General features: G+C 42.1%; 1 protein-coding gene and 1 long non-coding RNA gene across 3 annotated transcripts in view; one reads left to right on the forward strand and one right to left on the reverse strand.

Annotated features, from left to right (window-relative positions):
• FOXN3 (forkhead box N3) overlaps positions 1-21,874 on the forward strand; it is a 339,469-nt gene that overhangs the window by 108,541 nt on the left and 209,054 nt on the right. Inside the window, exons 2-3 of one of the 2 annotated variants that reach the window (XM_025184274.3) lie at positions 11,176-11,298; positions 11,865-11,978. The exons of the other annotated variant lie outside the window; for it this stretch is intronic. The gene's annotated coding sequence lies outside the window, so the exon portion shown is untranslated. The remainder of the gene's footprint in view (positions 1-11,175; positions 11,299-11,864; positions 11,979-21,874) is intronic. 2 annotated transcript variants of the gene reach the window in all.
• Positions 1-21,874, reverse strand: part of LOC142829094 (uncharacterized) — a 97,151-nt gene that overhangs the window by 14,309 nt on the left and 60,968 nt on the right. The window lies entirely within an intron of this gene.

Below are 21,874 nucleotides of genomic sequence, written 5' to 3' on the forward strand. Positions count from 1 at the left end.
TCCAACCCTGTGATCCTATGGGAAGCCCTGAACCTCAGTCCTACCTGTCCCTCCCTCTTCCCTGGTGGCGCTGGAGCACCAGAGGAGTGAAGTGTTTCAGTTGGGGCCACATCAGTGAGAGTTGGTGGTTTTTGGTGGTTTTTTTTCCTATGTCTTACTTTTGTGGTCCCCAACTGATTTTTCTGTGGATCAGTGGCCCCAGAGCCAAAAAAGGTTCCCCACCCATGCCATAACTAAAGAAAACATAGGAACCTTTTGTGTGGAAAAAAATATTTTACTGTATTTAAAATGAAGTTTGACAAACAGTAACATAAGAAAGTTAAAGTGCTTAAGCTGTTTAATAATTTAAATTCATATTTCCTTTCTTACTGGTTAAATAAAACCATTCTCCCTAACTGCAGCACTAGCAAAATGGCTCCAGAATAATTATGTAATTAACAGCAAGTTTCCACTAGCAACTGGAGGTCCACAGAAAGGTTTGCAGTAAGCCAGGTGTGCCACAGGCCAAAATGCTTGAGAACCCTTTGTTGGGGGAAGAGAGAGTGCTGTGTTTCTGAGGGATGGGTGGGTGGGGCTGGTGGCAGCACAGCAGGGCAGGAGGAACAGTACCCCCACCCACGAGGAGCAGCCCATGCCCACTGGCCAGAAACCCTGCCCACAGTCACCCAGCGTTAGCCTTGCCGAGCAAGTAGAGCAGCAGCAGGCAGAGATAGCTGAGGGAGCGGGAGGCCATGGCGGCCCCGCTGCTTGCCATGATCCCAGAAGGTGATTTCTATAAAACCTTTATTACTGTGTAAATTTTAGTGTGTTATAATTAAAGCATTTTACCAATCACTTTTCTACTCACATTTTTCATTAACCTCTCTTATGCACACTCATTGCATGACTATTCTGAATTCCTTTATATCTAAAAAAATTGTGGTCCACATTTACAAATAAAGCACCACCCTCCAAAGAAATTCCTGTATGCGGACCTGCATATATCATATTAGAGAATGTGCAGTTATATGATCCCCTGATGTTGTGATGTGGTTAGGTCCTGTGATGATGCCACTAATATAGATATGTGGACAGAATTGGCAATAGGATTTGTTGCAGGGATAGATTCCTGTGCTAAGTGTGAGGCTGCTGGTAAGTATTTGCTTAAGGTTGGGGGATTGTCTGGAGGCAAGGATTGGCCTGTCTCCCAAGGTCTGTGAGTGTGAGGGATTATTTTTTAGGATAGGTTGCAGATTGTCAGTGATGAGCTGGAAGGGTTTAAGCCAGGGGCTGTAGATAATGACCAGTGATGTTCTGTTGTTTTCCTTGTTGGGTCTGTCTTGAAGTAGGTGACTTCTGTGTACTTGTCAGCCTCTTTCAAACTGTTTCCTCACCTCCCCAGGTGGGTATGTAAGTTTTAAAAATGCTTGATAAAGATCTTGTAGGTGTTTGTCTCTGTCTGTAGGATTGGAGCAGATCTGGCTGTAATTTAGGGCTTGGCTGTAGACAACAGATCATGTGATGTGTCGTGGATGGAAGCTAGAGGGAAGTAGGTAAGAATAGTGGTCAGTAGGTTTTTGGTATAGGGTGGTGTTTATGTGACCATCATTCATTTGTACTGTGGTGTCAAAGAAGTAGATCTTTTGTGTGGACTGGTGGGGAGGAAATGTTGAAATCCCTGTGGATTTCTTCATAGGCCTCCTTCACATGGGTCCATATGATAAAGAAGTCATCAGCATAGCATAAGTAGAGGAAGGGTGCCATGGGATGGAATCTGAGGAAACATTCTAGGCCAGCTATAAAAATGTTGGTATATTGTGGGGTTATGTGGGTATGCATAGCAGTGTCACTGACTTGAAGGTATAAATTGTTCCCAAAACGGAAATAGTTGTGGGTGAGAACAACGTCATATAGCACAGCCATCAGGTGTGCTATGGCATCATCAGGGATAGTGTTCCTGGCAGCTTGTAGTCCATCTGTCCTCATGTGAAATGTTGGTATACTATAAAGAGCTTTTATATCCATGGTGGCCAGGATGGTGTTTTCAGGGACATTACTGATGCTCTGTAGTTTCCTCTGGAAGTCAATGGTGTCTCAAAGATAGCTAGCAGTGTTGGTAGCATAGGGTCTGAGGAAAGAGTCATTATAGCCAGATAATCCTGCTGTAAAGTTGCCAGTGCCTGAGATGATGGGATGTCTGATATTTCTAGGTTTATGGCTCTTGGGTAGCAGATAGAATGCTTCTGGTTGGGGTCCTGGGGGTGTATTTGTATAGATTTGATCCCGAACTGTAGCAGGGAGTTTCTTGAATAGATGATGTCGTTTCTTTTGGTATTCCTCAGTGGGAGCAGAAGAAAGAATGTGGAATATAGTATTGGTGAGTTTTCTGGCAGCCTCCTGTTCGTAATGATTAGAGGTAGTTGAGCAAAAAGAGTTCAGTTGATTGTAGAACTTTGTCTTATCTTCCTCAGAAGCTCTGCTGGTTGGAGCATAGTAAATAATAGTTGTCCGTCTTCCGTGGTTTTGCTACAGCTGGGCTTTAAGTAAGCAATGAAAAATTGGTTCAAATGATAAGATTGTTTTGTGGATATGATATCTGAAGAGGACACCCATTCCTTCCTTCTTGTATCCCAAGCACCCAACCACAAATGATGATCTTGGTCACCCAGATAAGCAGTGAGACGAAACTGAGGATATGTAACATTGCAGTGACCTATGGGACTGAAACATGACCTCTCAGTGTCAGTATTGGAAAAAAGTTGACACCTTTCAGATTAACCATTTCTGAATGATTGAAAACATCAAATAGTATGAATTCAAGTTCAGTGACTGATTTTCTAAGTAAATAAGTTTTGTTCCCTCAGGAACTTGCCCAACACTCTCTATGGTGGAATGCTCATTTGTTTCCAATACCTACCACCATACCAGTGAAAATATTTTTTTAATTTTGATCTGATGAAATCAGGATGGAAAATACCCCCTGGAAGCCCTAAAATACAATGGATGGAGGCATCAGCAGACACCTGTTCCTCACATTCTACCCTAGCATCTTCCCCATAACATTCCAAATTTGGCTCAGAACATTCTGGAGTTGCTTAATGTGTTATTTGGATATGCTGTCCAATCAAGAATATAAGAACTCACCTAAACTAGAAACATGAATGATGCTTTACAGAGAAAAATGAAGACTTCTCTGCCTGAGGAATTTATAATCTAAAATTAATTATAACAAATACAGTACACTGCAGTTAATAAAATCATAGAAATATAGGGCTAGTTGGTACCTCCAAAATTCTGCAAATCTAGCCCTATGTGCTGAGAAAGGACCAAGAAAACCTAGATTATTCTCACAAGTGTTTGTCCAACCTTTTTCTTAAAAACCGCCAATGATGGGGATTCCCCAACTTCAGTTGCAAGACTATTACATAGCTTAGCTACTGTTATAGTTGAAAACTTTTTCCTAATATCTAATTTAAATCTCCCTTACTACAGAGTAAACCCATTACTTCTTGTCCCACCTGCAGTGGCCATGGAGCACAATTGATCATTTTCCTCTTTATAACATCCCTGAACATATTTTGTAGACTGTTATCACATCTCCCCTCAGTCTTCTTTTCTCAAGACTAAATATGCCCAGTTTTTTCAAACTTTTCCTCACGTCACATTTTCTAAACCTTTTACTCTCTGGACTCTGCAATTTATTCACAGCTTCCTTAGTGTCGCATGCAAAAATGGACAAAGTAACTGAGCAGAGGCCTCACTAGTGCAAAGCAGAGCCTGCTTCTTACATATGAAACTCCTGTTAATACTCCCCTGAATGATATTATCCTTTTGACTCATATTCAATTTGTCATCCACTATATCCCTCAGATCCTTTTCAGTGATACCAACCCCTTAAACCAGTTATTCCTGATTTTGTAGTTTTGCATTTGATTTTTTCCTTCCTAAATGTAGTATTCTGCATTTGTCTTAATTGGATTTAATCTGGTTGATTTCAGATTAATTCTCTAATTTTCCAGGTTGTTTTAAAAGATATTCTTCTTGCATCATTCTTCATGCTGCTTTACCATTTAACTGTATTGCATTTAAGGTCCAAATTCTGCAGTGCTTATGCAAGTAAAACTCTCAATGTCAATGGGGAGCATTCAGATAAGAACTGCAAAATGGACCTCTAAAAGTTCATAATTAATGTGTAAATAGAAAGGAAGATTAGAGGCTAATACTAGGAGCCAAATCTCACATTTTTTACTTCAGCAAAATTCCCACTAAAGTAAGTGGGGACTTTCCATGAACAAGGAGTGTGGGATTTGGCATCAGGATGGCTACCCCTCTGAAACTAATATTCCAGGTTGAATTTGCTTTTTGCTTGTTACAAGGATAAAAATAGACTGTTGTCAAGAAATCAGACATGCCACTAAGCTAATCAAGAAACTAGCATGCTTGAAAGGAATTCCCAGTTCATCTTTGTATTATCTACATCACAATGAGAAGTTTCCAAATCTAAATGATTTTTACATGATAGACTAAGTTTGAAGGAGCATTGGTAATTGTGAAGAATATGTACCAATGAACCAAATAAATGCTCTTCAGTCAACAAAGTAGGTATTGGTGTGGTCCTTTCTGATGCTGCATGTTCTGTCTACCCTTCAGAAGCCTGAGTGCCACCTACCCACCTTATCCCATTTCACCCTCGTGTTACTCAGTATCATACAGGAGCCAGTTGGTTGTTATTTTCATATCTATCTGCACTGTCTTAGGGTCTAGAAGTTCCAGCCATAGACCAGGATCTCACTATGTTAGGCACTGTAGAAATACAGAATAAAATGATGGTCTTTGCCCCAAAGAGCTTATAGTCAAAATATAAAACAAGAGAGAACAAATGGATTCAGATATAGATAGGAAGCATTGCAGAACAATGAGGGAATATAGGCCACCATGCAGTTATCACTAACGGCTATGCACATTTTGCTGGGTTCAGTGCTGTGATGAGATGGACTGTCCCCTTAAAGCAGTGGTCACCAACCAGTAGATCGGGATCTAGTGGTATATCGTGGAGACTCTGACAGGTGATCCTGACTGGTTTGGCTGGGAGGCTGTCTTCAGCTGCCTCTCCCACCACTGCTGTGCTGCTCTTGCCCTCTGTCTTGGAGCTGCCCCTGGGAACCTCCTGCTTGCTGTGCAGCGTGGAAGAAGTGGAAGAAGAGGTGCTGATGTCCCCCTTTCCATGTCCCCCATCTCCACAGAGTGACCCTTGGAGATCGGGTGGTGTATGTGCAGGCCCACAGGGAAGAAGGCAGGGCAAGGGTTTTTGGGTTTGAGGTAGATCCTGGATTGACTTAAATTTTAAAAAGTGATCTTGTACTTAAAGGTTGGAGACCACTGCTTTAAAGGTTGTAGTTTTAGGGGTCGGTCCATGGCATTCATGAGGCATGGCCCTCTAAAGCAGGGATTCTCAACCTTTTTCTTTCTGAGGTCTCCCAATGTGCTATAAAATCTCCATGGCCCTCCTATGCCACAATTGTTTTTCTGCTAGGATTGCCAGGTGTCTGGTATTTTCACCTGCTGTCCGGTAAAAAAATTCAGAGAATACCGGACACCTAAAATATTTCATTATATTGAAATAACTTAGTTTGTATCTACACAGCAGGCAATTATTTCCAAGTAATGTCGAAGTACTGTCAAGCTGGAGCGCTTTTTACCCTGACTCCTGTAACCTTCATTGTATGAGGAGTAAGGCAAGTTGGAGGAAGAGTTCTCTATTTTGAAATAAGTGCTGTGTAGACACTCCCAATTTCAAAATAAGATATGAGATTGATATAGCTTGGCTAGATTTGAACCCACCATTCTGTGCTCCCCAGACAAATGCCCTAGTCTCTAATCCACTGTAGAATGCATCCTAGCTCCCTCCCTTCAGAGGATCTATTATCTTGTATCGGCAGTCCAGCTGCTCCCCAAGTGGGCAAGGGTGGGACTCAAGTCCCCCAACTCTGTACTCCCCAGGTGACTGCCCTATCCCCTAGTCCTCCTCTCCAAAACCAACCCCAGCTCTCTTGCTTCAGGGCATAACTTATCCTGATTTCCTAAATCCCATAGTCAATGGCAACATTTTTCACTGACTTCAGTGGGTCAGGATTTCAGCTCTGTTGATGTTTGAAACAGGACCTGGCAAAACTTAAGTGGCTAGGAAATTGCCGGAGGCTGAGTGGCTGCTAGTGCTAAAGAGTTTTGCTGGAGAAGGGGAAAAGTCTCTTCCCCTTAACAGTGTCTGGTTTTCTGCCAGTAGCCACAGCCTTCTGCTGCAGGCACTGAAGCTGCAGGCAGTGCTTGTTGCTTCTCTTCAGGCCACAGCTGCTGAGCCACATGGGAGCTTCTTGGGACATACTAACCCACAGCAATCATAATGAGCTTATTCATCACAATATGTATGGTGTCCTTGGGCCAATTTCACTGCAGGTGACATTCACCTCTGTACTAGGCTTAGGCAGGAGGTTTTTTTTTTTTTACCCTGACAATGTATATGGTTGCAACTACATTGATGTCAGTGTAGTTACACCTATTACAGCACCAGCGATTTTGCAAATGAGTTCCTGTAGTGCATCTAGCAGTGCCCTCTCTCCTTTCAAAACTGTAAGGAAATGGATACATCATTGTAGGGTTGCCAGATGGTTTCAACAAAAATTCCGGACACACTTGACATTACATCACAATCTATATTACATCTTATTTAGAAAATACTGGACATTTATATTTTCTCAATTTGTTTTCCAAACAGAAAGCTCAAATACTGGACTGTCCAGTTCAAAACCAGACACCTGGCAACCCTAACACCATGCTATGAAGATTTAAAAAAAAAAAATTAATTTAAAGATTTCTCCGTCTGGTGCTTTGGGCACCCACCCCTGACCAGAAAAATAAATCATGAACTTAGCAACATAGTAGAAAGGACTACTCTTTCAAAATATAATGCGAGTGATCAACTAAATTAAAGCTTTTCCAATTTATAGCCAACCCATTCCTGAAAACATTTGGGAAAAGTCGGGCTTTGCAGTATGCCAGAAAGGTTAACAAACACAGGCTATGGGAAAACTGAGGGGAGAGAGGGAGGAAAATGTGGGCAAGTTCAAAGCAGAGGACCTCTTAAAGATAATATCATGCATGCAGCTGTCCCCAGTTTATAGTGAGACAGCTTCTGTTAATCACAGCTATAAAATATGCCACAGGGAGAACAATCCCTCTGGTAGAAAGATACCAGGCTTTTCCTAAGAGGCAGCCTGCCTACAACTCTGGACTGTGACTTTGGAGACATGCACTCTATGCCTGGATCTGTCATTGGTTTCTGGGTGATCCTGGCATGTCACTTCAGCTCTGTGCCTCAGTTTTCAGATCTATAAAAGGGGAGTAATAACCCTTGTAAAGCACTTTGAGATCTGTTGCTGTACAGTGCTATATAAGAGTTAGATATTCTTTAAGGAGACATTTTAAAAAGCACCCCACCAAAGGGTTCTGGGAACACAAGCACCATTGAAAGTCAGTTAAAAGACACTGGGACTAAATCCTTTCCTTACTTTTCTCCCTTATAAGTGAACAGTGCCACCAATACTTGGAAACCTAATTTTACCAAGAAAGCCATTGGCTGTGCTTATATGGGACCATCCATCTGAGGATCTCAAAGCAAGGCTAAAAATATCTATAAATCCAAGATAGTTCATGTGACAGAATTTCAGCTGTTATGAAATATTTGAGGAATACTGTGGATTAACCTGTTTTTAGGATGTTTACTGTATGACTATATCGGTTTAGTTATTAGGAAGCTGTAAGGAAAAAGCTAGCTCGTAATAAGGCATTTCTCAGCAAACAATTCAGAGGTGTTAAGGAACAATGCCATTAAAGAAAAAGGCCTGTACATGACAGAGATCAGCGGAAGCAAGTTAAAAAGGGAGCTGTCTTTCAAAAGAGATGGGAATTGTTTAGGAGAATAATTTAATGGAAATAGTCTAAGATTCAAATGCCTGCTGGGGTGTCACAAAAAGTTAGGTCTGCCTCGCTGGTTATCATGAAGATCTGGGGACTAATTGGAAAAGAGACCAGCTGCAAGAATGGTTGGGTAAGGTCCTACAGCTAGGCTCAGTTACACATCCACGTGAGCTTTTAGGTAAGATAGAAATGTGTAGACTGTTTATTGTTTTAAAGTCCTTTTTCTCTAAATACTTTGTTCCTGCTGTTAAAAGAAATAATACTTTGGTTGAAGAAGGCAGTTGTGTCAGTATCGTCGCCTCAGGTCAGAGTTGCCTGAAAGGAAGAGCTGTTGTCAGACCAGCTGAGAAAGCACATTGATTCATGGGGTATTGTAGCCTAAGGCCTGGTGTAAGAGTGGGAGACTTGCAGAATTCCATTCTGCAGTGGATTAAGATAAAGGCTGGAGGACTGGCACCTGAAGGGTGAATTTAGAGAGATCAGAAGAGGACAGAGGTGCAGCTAGCTTTGTTATCTGACTGCTCATGTAAATCCCATACAGACTGTTGGGAAAATATGCAGAGATAAAATAGAGGGAAATCTCTGATGCAGATCTAGACACTAGCCACCCCAAGCCACTGTAAAGATCATAAGGAAGGGCGTTAGTGCTGCATAGTTCATGCCTGACTGGCATGGACTCAATGGGTTGAGAGCAATAGAATATTTAGTCAGTGCATTTTTCAGCTCAAACTTCTTGGAATGTTAATTCACATTTTTCTAACTGGATCTCTTGTCTGTGTGGCTTTATAAAGCAAAAGAGCCTTGTGGGCAGTTGATTTCCCAAAGCACAAGGTATTGCTTTTTAAAAATGTAAATAAAGCAAGTGCTCTATTTTTGAAATAACATGAGTGAAAAATGACTTTCCACCTTGGTGGCTGGACAGCAATTTGGTGTGCTGCCAATTGGAAGATTTGGATCAGGGACAGATTTGGGTTCCCAGGCTCAGTTCCAGAAGAGCTGAGACATATTTTGGAGGTGATGTACTTGGACTCTAGGGGGAGATTATTGACTGATCTGAGCTGCTTTAGAAAAAGTCCTACCAGCTGATCCACCAAACAGCACTGGTCTTTGCTACAACATGGACTGCTCTTCCGCCCTGAATTGGATGTGGGTTGTATATATAAAGTGGTGGTGTTATGGTAGATACAAATGTTGCTGTAGAAAAGTTCAGTATTCAGAACTTTTAACTTAAAAAAAATCCCTGCATACAAATAAATGTATTACCAGCCGCTCATTGATGGACACATGTTTTATTATTCTTTAATTATATCGCTAAGGTTGCTGCAAAGACTGAAGTATGAGATAAAAATACATTAGTTCAATTATCTGTGCTGCAATAAGGGTGATCCATTTAATCAGCCTTAGTGGTATTGTACTATAGGTGAATGCAACATTTTACAGGGGAAAAAAAAGACAAAAGGCCACATGCTGTTTTCCATTAACACTGGTGAAAATCCAGAGTAATTCCACTGAAACAAATTGCAATGGACACCAGTTTATGTGAGAGCCAACTCTGGCCCCTAGCTTGGAAGTTTGCACATTCTATGGAACTCAATGGGCACATTTACACAGCAGGGCTAAAGTGGAAATAAGCTACACAACTTCAGCTACATCAATTGCGAAGCTTAAATTGAAATAGCTTATTTCAGCTTTTGGTGCTGTCTACACAGCAAGAAGTCCTCCAGCTCATCATTATTTCAATGTTATGTAGTTTAGACGCCAAAATAAAACTGCTGTGTAGATGTACCCAATGGGACTACACGTTGTCATAAAGTTTAGCATGAGCATATGTCCTTCACAAAATCAAGGCCTAGTCCTTTATCCTGCAAGCTGGACTGTGAGAAAGGAATTTATCTGAACCAATATAGAGCCCCAAACTCAGTGAGGATGTACATAGGTGCAGATTTGCTTACGTGGGACTTTGCACCTAACATCCCAATATTACACAGACTTAACTGTATATCCTGTGAACAATATTCCCTCTAATATTTTCCATCCATTTATGGATTTTTTTCCAAACCTGTGCAGAATAAACTTTTGTGCACCAAGGCATGTGAGAACGTGCACCATCAAAAGAAACAAAAAACCTAGCTGTGGGCACTCTGCTAATGAGCTAGGCAGCATCTGTGCTCAGAGGGGTGAAGTTACTCAAGTGTGCAAGTTTTTGTAAGACTGAGGCCAAAAATCTTCCCCAAAATACCGTGAAAAATCTATGGACTAAGGTCCTGATTTTGCAGACTTAGCATGTGCTTAACTTCATACAACTGTATGAAGTCCCATTAGGGTTTACAACTTTCAGTAACTCACAACTGAACACCCTCACTCTGTTGCTTGCCCTGCCTCTTCCTCAAAGCCGTAACCCCATTCAATCCGCTCTTCTCTCCCTGCCCCCACACACCCTCATCTTCACTCACTTTCAATGGGTTGGGGAGCGGCAGAGATGGTGCTCAGGGACAGGAGGCAGCATGCAGAACCCCTGCAGACTAAGAGCAGGACATGCTGGCTGCTTCCAGGAGCAATGCTGAGCTGGGGAGGCTGCCTTAGCTCTGCTATGCAGCTGACTAGTCTTTTAACAGCCCTGTCAGCGGTACTGACTAGAGTCACCAGATCCCTTTTTCACAGATGCCTGGCATTGACTTCCCCCCTGGGATAACCCACAGAGTACAAATTTAAGTGCATTACTAATATTGTTTGCTGGTTTGATGAAGAGCTGTGTGAGGAAGATAAATCTCTTACAAAAAAATATTATTACTCTGGGGGACCAAAATTTTCTTAGGGAGAGTAAAAGTTGTTTGCTTTGTGATTGTTGATAGTTGATTTCTTAACATAATATTGACTATTATTTTTGTTTACCTAGCTATAAAATTCCAAGTTGGGTTAACAGGCAGAATGTTATGGATTAATGTTGAGAGAATTTGTAATTTGTACCTATTTTGCAGTTACATGTAGTTAGGAATTTATAATAACTGCTTGGGTTTTTGCCCCTCAACCTCTCTATTCCTCTGATTTTGCAGCCAACTGTAGGTTATTTTTATGAAAACCAGACAAAGTCTTGGGACAAAACTGACACCACAATAGCTTGTCAGTAAAAAAAAATCAGGAGTAGGGTGTGGAAAGAGTAGGGCCGGAAGTTCCAGCATTTCCCACCAACGAACTGTGAAGTGAACTCTGCTTGTCTGACAGGTTATTGGAGCAGGACATGTGACACTGTTTCAAAGCAGCTTTTTGCTAACACCCTTCCGCTCTCAGAAATACGGTTGCCAGGTGTACGGTTTGGAACTGGACAGTCTGGTATTTTCTAATTAGGTAAGTATTATTATTATTAGGAGTATGGGTACCTAGTTGTGAACTACCTGGCTGGTAGGCACACTCACGCTGCGTGAGTGTGCCCATCAGCCAGGCAGTACGCAACTACGCGAGGAGGGGGTAAGGGTGGAGGCAGGGGAGGGGCAGGAGGGAATCCCCAGGGCCGGACTCGCTTGTGCTTCGCTGGGACTGGCAGCACCCCGGGATCTGCGTGCGCCTGGGTCAGTCCTGCTCCCCGCCGGCTGACTCTCTCCCCCTGCTCTCCCCGACCACTCCCGCTTCCCACCAGCAGTTCCCACTCCGCAATCTCTCCTAGACAGCCCCGCTTCCCCCAACCCCTCTCCCCTGCCAGCCCTGCTTCCCGCCAGCTGGTTTCCCTCCACACACATCCTCCCGGCCAGTGTGCCCCGCCCCCATCTGAGATCAAGTGGTGTCCAGTATTTTTTTTGAAGCCACCTGGTAACCCTACCCAGAAATCTCCACCCGTGAAGAGCTACTGATAAGCTAGGACTTGCATGTTATGTGGTTGCAGAATATTCTATTGTTTTTTCTTTTTAATTTTTTAGCATTTGCCCTTTTAAAAAGCAACACAAACAATGCAAGCAAGGATCTAAATGTATTTTTCTGGTAGACTCAGAAACATCAATGTACACACATGAAGGCTATCCAAATTGCTGTTGGTAGGTAGAAAACTCTTTTTCCTCTAAACAGTATAGCAGCAAGGTTCTTGTTCTAGTTCATTAATATTGGTTGTTTTGGAAGGAAAGGGGTGATTTAAAGTATAATCCTAATGGTATAGATTTGACTTAAAATGGGAAAATCCAGGAGGAAATTCCAAGTTGAAGTTATGAAGCTCCATCTTTAACTCCCTTTTTTGTGCCTGTGTATTGTGTGTTGTTTAAAGTTTTGTATTGTTTGAAGACCCTGCAGTGTTGCATGTATTAAATTAGCTCAGAATAGCAATTTCACTTTAACTATGAGTTTCCTATCTTTCATTTCTGTCTCAGCTTTTCTCACCCTTGCAGTTAACTTCAGTAATCAGAAATGTGTGTAACTCTAATTGTGCCCAACCCCCACTGAACTCGTTTCAAAAAGCAGAATTTGTCCCTGAATGTCATTTTAACTTTAGTCTTTTTATATGAATTGTGACTTCACATCAGAATATTTTAAGCTGCAATTTTTCAATATGCAAGCAATTTATGTGATTAATCATAAAGTGTCTGCTGTCTTTACTCGGACAAAAATCCCAGTGATGTGAACATAGCAACCACTTGTCACAGGAAACATTACTTACGGTCATAATGGTAATATATAAACTCTTATTTCACATTAAAAAGAATGAGGAAAGGTGTCTTCATTAATGTGGTCCCTATTGAAAAAAGTTTCTTTGTTTATTCCTGTGCCTAAAAACTAAAACATGTCTTTAAAAATGCCTCCATTTTCATATCACTGATTGTGTGATTATATTTTCCATTAAAATGTATAATCTCAGAAGGTAAATTAGATTAAGATTGTTTTAAAATATTTTACATTAAAGCACATAAATCCAACACCAAAATTACTGAAAATGATTGTTATTTAGTTTCCATTTGGACACCGCACTTGCACATCACATGTGCATTTGTGTTCTTAGTACTGCAGAGACCTGGGTTTCATTTTAAGGTCAGTCTTCAATTTCTGAAGAATCTGATTTAAAGCTATTTATAGTGCTTTGTGATTGCCTGTAATAACTAATGGAATAACTCAGCAAGAGAGAAATAAATGTGTAACAGCTGCATATATTTTAAATTGATTAAAGGTAGTAAAATAAAAATGTAAATAGAGTGAATTTGACAATGAAACAGAAGCAAGTATAGTATCTGTTTTTATTGTGAAAAGTTTTGCAGAAGTAACTCTGACTCCTCAGGAGGCCTTGGATCCCAGTGTTTAAAGTTTACTTTGCTGTTTGTCTTGAGTGGGGTCAGTGTAGTAAGTGAATAATTTATAGGCAGCATGAATGAGCTCATTAGTCACCTTTTCAGAGTATAAATGAGTTTTGTGGTTGTCATTACATGGGCCTTCTGTTCAGTGGCACAGCAAAATGACAGTTTGGCAGTTGACTGGCTTGTAGCAGGACAGCCTGTCTCTTTTCAAGCCTGCATTTGCTTTTGTGTTCTATTGAAACCCCTATTCTATTATCCAGTGCTGGTCCAGTAACTTTCAGAATTAAGAAGTTTTTCCAGCAAAAGCTCTTTTGTTTTGTTTGTTTGCATTTTAAAAAAATGCAGAAAGTGGTTTAACAAGCAAGGGTGGCGTAAATAAAGCATATACATAAAAATGCATATATACACACCATAATGGACTTTTCTATATTGTAATTTGTTTCAAAGTTTTGTGCAGTGGTGGTAATTTCAGGCTTCACTCCTATAACCATTCATGCACGTAGGGTTGCCAGGTATCCAGTTTTGAACTGGACAGTCAAGTATTTGAACTTTCTGTTTGGGAAACAAATTGAAAAAAAATATAAATGTCCGGTATTTTCTAAATAAGATGTTAATGTAGATTGTGAAATGTCAAGTGTGTCTGGTATTTTTGTTGAAACCATCTGGCAACCCTATATGCACATGTCTAAGTGTTCGCAGAACTGCGTCCTTTCAAAAAGTAGTTGTTTGGATATTAAAGTTCTCATCTTCCCTTCTGGTTTGGATGAAGGAAACCAGTAGGTGGAGAAAATTTCTCAGCAAGCATCTGTGTTGTGTGAGAGACCCTACATCTACCAGATTATGCCATGTGTTAAGGGAGGCTGTTTATTCTAGAGAGGTAGGGGAAGTGCCAACACATGAAATGGAGATCAAACCCTAATGAGGAGCAGTAATCTACCTACATGGAAGCCAGAAGTTTCCCCTTTCACTTTCTCTCTGCTTAGCAGCATGATCTGTTCCCATGCCATTAACCCCACCAAAGATACTTTTGAGATGTGGGAGTTACTTCTGGTCAGTAAATTCAGTGTTCTTATTCTACAGTCTTTCTCCTTGTCTATTGAGAGCACACTGTCCATGGCAGCTACTCTCAGATGCAGCCTCCTCAGCACCCTATAGCCCTGCAGAGGACCCAAGGAAAAAGGGGAAACCTACTGCAGATTCTATTGTTTCAGGTTCCCTTTACACTTCTAACCTAGCCCCCAATTTTTCCTTGTATTCTAGTCTCCTTCGACAGCGTGTTGAGTAAGATTCTTAAGCTTAATGTTGTCCACGCTAAAAACACAACATGATTTTTTAAAACTGAGTTTGTGATGTTCTCATTCTGCCAGATTATAAAGTGTATCTACATAGCAGCTTTTTTTTGGACACAACTGTGTCTAGACCTATCACACAGCCTATGTTAGTTTCGGTGCATTCTAGGAAAAATACCATCATCAATCCCATAATATTTTAGTAGGAAGCAGTGCCCAGAAAACATGCACACAAAACAGCCATAGTAGCATGTGAGAGAGATGTCTTGCTCAGGGGAAAACAAGAAGATTGGCCAGGCAGGCAGGCCTAGCTACTGAGTCCCATCCACACAGAGAATTAAGTACAAGAACTGGTCATAGGGAAACAGCCTGCACGTGACACAGTTACAACATGACCAACATTTACTTGGCATGTGCACATGAATTTCATTTAGCGTCAGTCATGCTACTAACTGGTTGCATACCCTGTCTCAAGTAACAGACATGATTTTAAGAAGAAGCTCACATTTTAAGAAATAAGGCACATATCTCTGGGGAATTAACAGACTGCTTGTAGCTGTATCATTCAAAAGTAAGTGAGGCGCTGCTGAAATGACAAGAATGGGTATAATAGATGATCTTTACAACTTTCCTTCAATCTGTGGAAGACAGGCTTTCTAATCCCATGTAATATCTCCCATAAATTGTCATCGGCAAGATCCTATGCTAACTTAAATTGCATTTGAGGATGTACAAATCAAGAGACAAAGCCTAAAGTTCTTATTCAGGCCATACTGAAATGAAGAGCTTTTATTCAAGAAAAACTGAGTAAGGACTTCCAGATTTGACCCAGAAATAATTGTAATTTGTTTTTAGCAGGTCGACCCAACAGTAAAATTAACAAATATTAATTGCCTGAGTTATTGTTTTCACCAGGTAATTTTATTATTCAAAATTGAACTTTTTGCTTTTTATGTGATTTTGGTTGCGTCGTCTTTTTTTCTCCCCCCCCCCCCCAAAAAAATCCCATAAAGAAGCCCTCTGGTTGATTTCTATCTTTGATAACTTTGGCAGGTTTAAGTTCAACTGCCACACTATTGTGGTATATGGAATGCTATGTTAAAGAGATAATAGAAGGCCAAATTATTGTTATTGTCATACCAGTGTAACTGATAGCAGAATTTGGTCTATCAAACCTCAGAAAATGTTGAAAATGAAAAACTCACTGTTTCTGTCTCCTTCAAAATCTGCATGTAAACTAGAAGTCCAGGTTACTTACACTACAGGCTTATAGTACAGGCATAGCAATGTTGTGTATAGCTCTATAGCTTGTAGTGAGTTGTGATCTCTGACACCTGTGCCCACAAAAGCTGCTAGAGTAGCTGCAGTTATACTGAATTTGCACTTTTGCTCTTACAGTTTGTTCTAGAAAGGAGATTGGAATAAGCTATAACAGCAAAAGTTTTGCTGGTATAAACTGCATTCATATTAGCAGTGCTTTGCTGGTATTTATTCTGGTATTGCTATACTGGTAGGCTACGTCTACACTGGCATGATTTTCCGGAAATGCTTTTAACGGAAGTTTTCCGTTAAAAGTATTTTCAGAAAAGCGCGTCTAGATTGACAGGACGCTTTTCCGCAAAAGCACTTTTTGCGGAAAAGCGTCCGTGGCCAATCTAGACACACTTTTCCACAAAAAAGCCCCGATCGCCATTTTCGTGATCGGGGCTTTTTTGCGGAAAACAAATCTCTGCTGTCTACACTGGCCCTTTTGTGCAAAAGTTTTTTGGAAAAAGACTTTTGCCCGAATGGGAGCAGCATAGTATTTCCGCAAAAGCACTGACAATCTTACATGAGATCGTCAGTGCTTTTGCAGAAATTCAAGTGGCCAGTGTAGACAGCTGGCAAGTTTTTCCGCAAAAGCAGATGATTTTGCGGAAAAGCTTGCCAGTCTAGACACAGCCCCCAAATGCTCCTACTGTAGACCTAGTTTAATAATTGTATGTGGAAGAAAGCAGCTTGCTATTCCCCCCACCCCTTTAACTACCGATAGTACTAAAATTATATGCAACTGTCAGACTAAGTATAACCATTTCCTCAGAAGTTGCAGGTGTGTGTAACTACAATGGCATTAAACTTGTGTGCATTATTTTACAAAGGATGTTTTACATGAAACACTGTACTGTGTTCTGATTATTCAAAATTAGTTAGACTGTGGTTCACGGAACACCAGTGCTACAGAAATATACTTTTGTTTTGTGTAATCACTGGCAAGATGTAAGCCTCTTATAAAGCTTTGCACCAATGCTCACTTCCTTACAAATTCAGCTCTTTGTGTTGGGTTTCCATAATGACTATGATTTCAGAACCTGAGAGATGTTTAAATGAAAGGATAAAACATATATGTAATTGTGATTATGTGTATTTACAGGCATGGTCAGAGTAGAGGTCTCCAGTTAGGATTGGTGCTGGAATCATATGTAACATGTATTTGTCATCAGTAGAACCTTTTCATGTGTGTGTGTGTGTAGGTGTAGGTGTAAGTGGACTCCATTTATTGATGTGGGGAAAGGGAGGGTAACATGTGACTCTAATAGTCATTTGATTAATTAAAAAAAGAGGAAATGCCTAGCATAAGTGATGATGTAAAAGAAGGCACAAATACTGGTGTGGGAAGAAGAAACAAAAAAGGTGACTTGAGAGGAGCAGTTGTAGCAGGAAGTGTAAAAGAGGAAATGAGGGCAAAAGTGCAAAAACACACAGTTTTTTAGTAGTGCCCAAAAGTCTTATCGTCAATGGGACCTTACACATAAGATCCCTGCCCTAAAGACATTACAAGCTAATTTTAGACATGACACATCAGGAAGAGGAAACAAACCAGTGAGAGGAAGAAAGAGTAGGAAGAAAATGGTGAAGGCTAGTGCACAGCACTATGGATCAAAGCCTCCTTAATCTAATGAGACTGTAAAATAAATAGATTTTAAACTTTTTGGGGCAGGAGCCAGGTTCACTTTTGTGCTTACAAAATGCCTGACTCAACAGAGCCCCAAACAGACTTGGGGGTTCTAGAGTATAGTTGTAGTACAAACCATAAATATTAATTTACAAGCATAATCATCAATTTTCTTGTGGACATCCTGGAAAAAAGGGTCTTCCTGAAAGCTCTGTATGAGGGAAAGGCAACATCCTTGGAGGATGACTCTGGCATCTCTGTATATTAACAGGATACGTGTATATGTACTGCAGAATTATTCAAGATGCAGTATTCTATCCCAATATCCTACAACAGTGACTATGAGATTCTGCCATTGATACTTTTGAAGCAATGCTAGTTTGATGAATTTCACAAGACACTTGACTTTTGAAACCAACAGTAAATGTGGTTTCAGAGGAGTAGCCATGTTAGTCTGTTTCAGCAAAAACAAGGAGTCCAGTGGCACTTTTAAAGACTAACATTTTTATTAGGGCACAAGCTTTCAAATGAGGTGAATGTCTCCTCTTTGATGTTGATAAAGAGTCAGTTGTCTTACTTAACGTCTCTACATCACTCTTTAAAAGATCTCCAGGTAGCTGTCTAGTCACAAACAAGTTCTACAAGCCAGTTCCACAGGGAAGCATTGGAATTACAGTTCATCCACAAATTAAATTCACATGCTAATAAACTCAATCGTGATGAAAGTTGGTTGGGACACTACCAACTTAATAGCCATTGAAGAGGCAAACAGTTCAGAAAGATACAATCTGTTAACTTGGATTCTTTTCTGCTTCATTTTAACCACCCAATCTTCAGATACTTATTGATCCCCTCTGCTCTCTGACTTCTACCCCTCTTCCTTCCCTCCCTTTCCCCTCTCCTATTTATTTTGGGTGTGCACATCCTAAACGCATAACTCCGATCATTTGAAGAAGTGGGCTGTGCTCACGAAAGCTCATGATACCATCTGCATGTTTTGTTAGTCTATAAAGTGCTACCAGAGCATTTGGTTTTTTTTCTGTAACAGACTAACTCAGCTACCCCCTGAAGCTTCTTAACTTCTCCAAGTACTTGAAGTAAATTTCTGGGGGTGGAGTTATGACTTGATAATTTAGTTTGTGTTTAAAACAAAATGGCCATGAGATAAGAATTGTGTAAGTTAATGGTCCATAGTGTGCTTCAATGTTAGAAAGAAGTGTGTGTGACTACAGGGTATTGTTAGGAGTGGATAATAAAGATAATTTGTTGTATAATGGGTATTGTTTCCATTCTTACATTCAGGTTACTGGTACAGCTTTCTGAAAACGTGAAAGAATATGAAAAAAATATCAGTTGAGAGGGAAAAAGGAAAACTGTAGCAAGTCAAGACGGCATTTTATCTCAGGTCTTCGCATGGGAAAACAACCCCTTTTTGTTGGTCTAACTGCATTTATACCAGGGCGTTTGCTGGTATAAAAATCACACTTCTGACATTATATGGGCAAAAAATTCTAGTATAGCCCTGGACTATATCGAAGGGAAAAATTACTGTAGCTATAAACTATTTTGCAGATTTTGTTAATCCAGAAGGCAAAACACTTCATTTTTTTGGATCATGTTTAAAATGATTAATTATGCTAATTTTAAAGGGCCAATTGTATCTGAATTTTCTTAACTCAGTTATTCAAAGGTAGTATTAGAGGAGGAAATGTTGCGTAGTGTATAGAGTATTATGACGGGCTTTGGTGTCTATTCCCTATCCTACTCTGTCACTGGCCACTTGGGTGACCTTGGGGAAGTTATGTCCTTCTCTGCCTTAGTTTCCCTTTCTGTACACGGTGATAAATACTGTATACCAGACGTCTTTTGAGATTTTTTAAAAATGACTATATAAAAGATAGTAATTTTATTTTATTATAGGTGTAGGGTTTGCTAACTTCGGAAAGATCATTTCAACCCACTGTGCATGTTTCCGCACCTGTATAATTCCATTGACTCAGATTTGTGAAATATTTTGAACTGTACAGACGAGAATTTATAAATGTGCTGGCTGCAGGTTTTCATACTTTCTTAAGAGACAGTGCTCTTGAACTCACACAGAATGTAGTTGCTTATTTAGAACTTAGAAAAACTAGGAAGGTGGGTGGGTGTTTTTTAAAATTATTAGCTCAATTCAACTAGTTTAACTCAGTTGGTGTTAAGTGGGTTTCTCAACTGAGTTAACACCAATCCTGTTGAGATGGCTCCACTGGGTAGGAAGGAAGCACCTTTCCCCCCCTAGACAAGGCCTTAAAACATGTTTCTCTAGGCTAGGGAATAAATGGTTTCTCTCCTCTCTGATCCTGCTGGTTTCTTGTTTGTTTTCTGATGCAATTTAAAACAGTTGAGGACTTGATCCCCAGATAGAACAAACTGTCATACTCATAGCTTCATTTTTAAACCTATAAAGCTTTAACTGTATTGGATCTTGTATAAATGAGTACCTCTGAGTGTGTGGATGCCTCAGCTGTTGGGAATAGCTTAATCACTTGAGCAAGGAGCTCCATGGTGTAATTGTGAGGATCCTGATATAGGGATATTCTCCACTGTCTTACATCTTGCCACTTAGGCTTTGTCTACACTTGTAAATTTTAAAGCACTGTCACAGCAGTGCTTTAATGGGGCAGTGTAGTCAGGGCACTAGTGCTGGGACAGAGTTCTGTCACTGCTGTTGGTAAACTAACTCCTCAAAGGGAGTAGCTGACAGCACTGGGAATGTACATTGGTGCTTTACAGCTCTCTAACTTGCAGGCTGTGTCTACACTGGGCCACTTATTCCGGAAAAGCAGCTGCTTTTCTGGAAAAACTTGCAAGCTGTCTACACTGGCCGCTTGCTTTTCTGGAAAAGCAATGACGATCTACTGTACGAAATCAGCCGCTTTTCCGGAAAAGCTTTGCCGCTCCCGTTCGGGCAAAAGTCCTTTTTCCGGAAAATCTCTTCCGGAAAAGGGCCAGTGTAGACAGCTTTTCCGAAAAAACAGAAGAAACGGAAAAAAGCGCCTGGAGACCCCATAGGAGCCCTGGACTTCCTGGTAACCCGAGTGCTTAAAGAGCATGCAGGCTGCTGGGCGCACGTGGCAGGAGCGTGCCTCAGACCCTGAAGCCTGAGCTCTGCCACGGCGCCCCTGTGCTGCCCAGGCACATCTCTCAGCAGCAATGGCAGCTCCAGCTGGTGAGCCACCTGCACCACCAGCGGAGGAGGCCCCCACGGGCCGCAAAAGGTGGGCTCCATCCTGGACCCCCAGGGAGCTAGAGACCCTCCTGACCTCTGGCAGGAGGAGGAGGGTCTCCATGACATATGGTCCCGGCACTGCAACGTGGACATTTTCTCCCGCATGTCTGAGGCTCTGGCCCAACAAGGTCACCCCGCCCGGAACTGTGAACAAGTCCGGGCGAAGGTAAAGGAGCTCCGGCTGGGGTACGTCCGGGCCAGTGAGGACAGGGGGGCAGGACCAGACGCCTGCCCCCACTACGACCGGCTCCATGCCATACTCGGGCAGCCAGCCCCACAACCCCCGGAGGTGCCCGTGGACAGCTGCCAGCGCCCCCCCATCATCCGACCCAGCGAGGCAGAGGAGGGAGAGGACGGCGGCGCGTCAGGAGAGGAGGCCAGCATTACCACCACCCAGCAGGCCCCCTCCAGCAGCTCCTCCGAGGCCAGGGAAGAATCCACTGGTGAGTCTTTGCAGTTGGCACTACAAGGGCGGGGGGGGGGGGGGAGCCAGGTGCCCGGAGGGGGGAGGGGAAGAGCATGTCACTCAGGCCTCGTGAGCTGCACGCTGCGTAGCATTAGGCAGCAAGCAGCACGTGCAGCCTGGTGACCGAGCAGCACGTGGCCACGGCAGGCAGCTGCAGGGCACGTCTGGGACCGTGCTGCTCACACACATGCAGCGGGACCAGGGGGAAGGGTGGATGCCGGCTGGAACCGGCCAGGGTCCCAGGGACTCAGCCCAGAGCCTGCACCTCCGCCAAGGGTGCAGCACGGAGGACGGCACACTGTCCCATGCCTGGCTGTGAGGCACAGCAAGCTGCTCTTGGGTACACTGCAGCATCACAGCCCCTCGCCTGCTCCCGGTGCCTTGGCTGGCTCCCCGAGGGGAGTCCCCACTGTGGCCACACATGTCCCTGGGCTACTGGGCTTGCGGGAGGGATAGTGAGAGGGAGAAAGGCCCCTGAGTTTTGCTGCAATGATGGGTCACCCCCACCCCACAGTCACTCTTCTGGTTCCGTCCAGGAGATATCCCATGCGATGGGATCTGAGAGCCCAGACCACCTCTGCCAGATGTGCTCCCAGGCACTTTGTGGGGATGCATCTCACTCCCTGTCAAACACCAGTGATTAGCCCAAAGCTTTTCACAGTCTCCACCAGCAGGGAGTTCCACAGGTGAATGCAA

The sequence above is a fragment of the Pelodiscus sinensis genome, chromosome 5 (genome assembly GCF_052426305.1).
Source record: "Pelodiscus sinensis isolate ZL-2025 chromosome 5, ASM5242630v1, whole genome shotgun sequence".
Classification (NCBI taxonomy): domain Eukaryota; kingdom Metazoa; phylum Chordata; order Testudines; family Trionychidae; genus Pelodiscus; species Pelodiscus sinensis.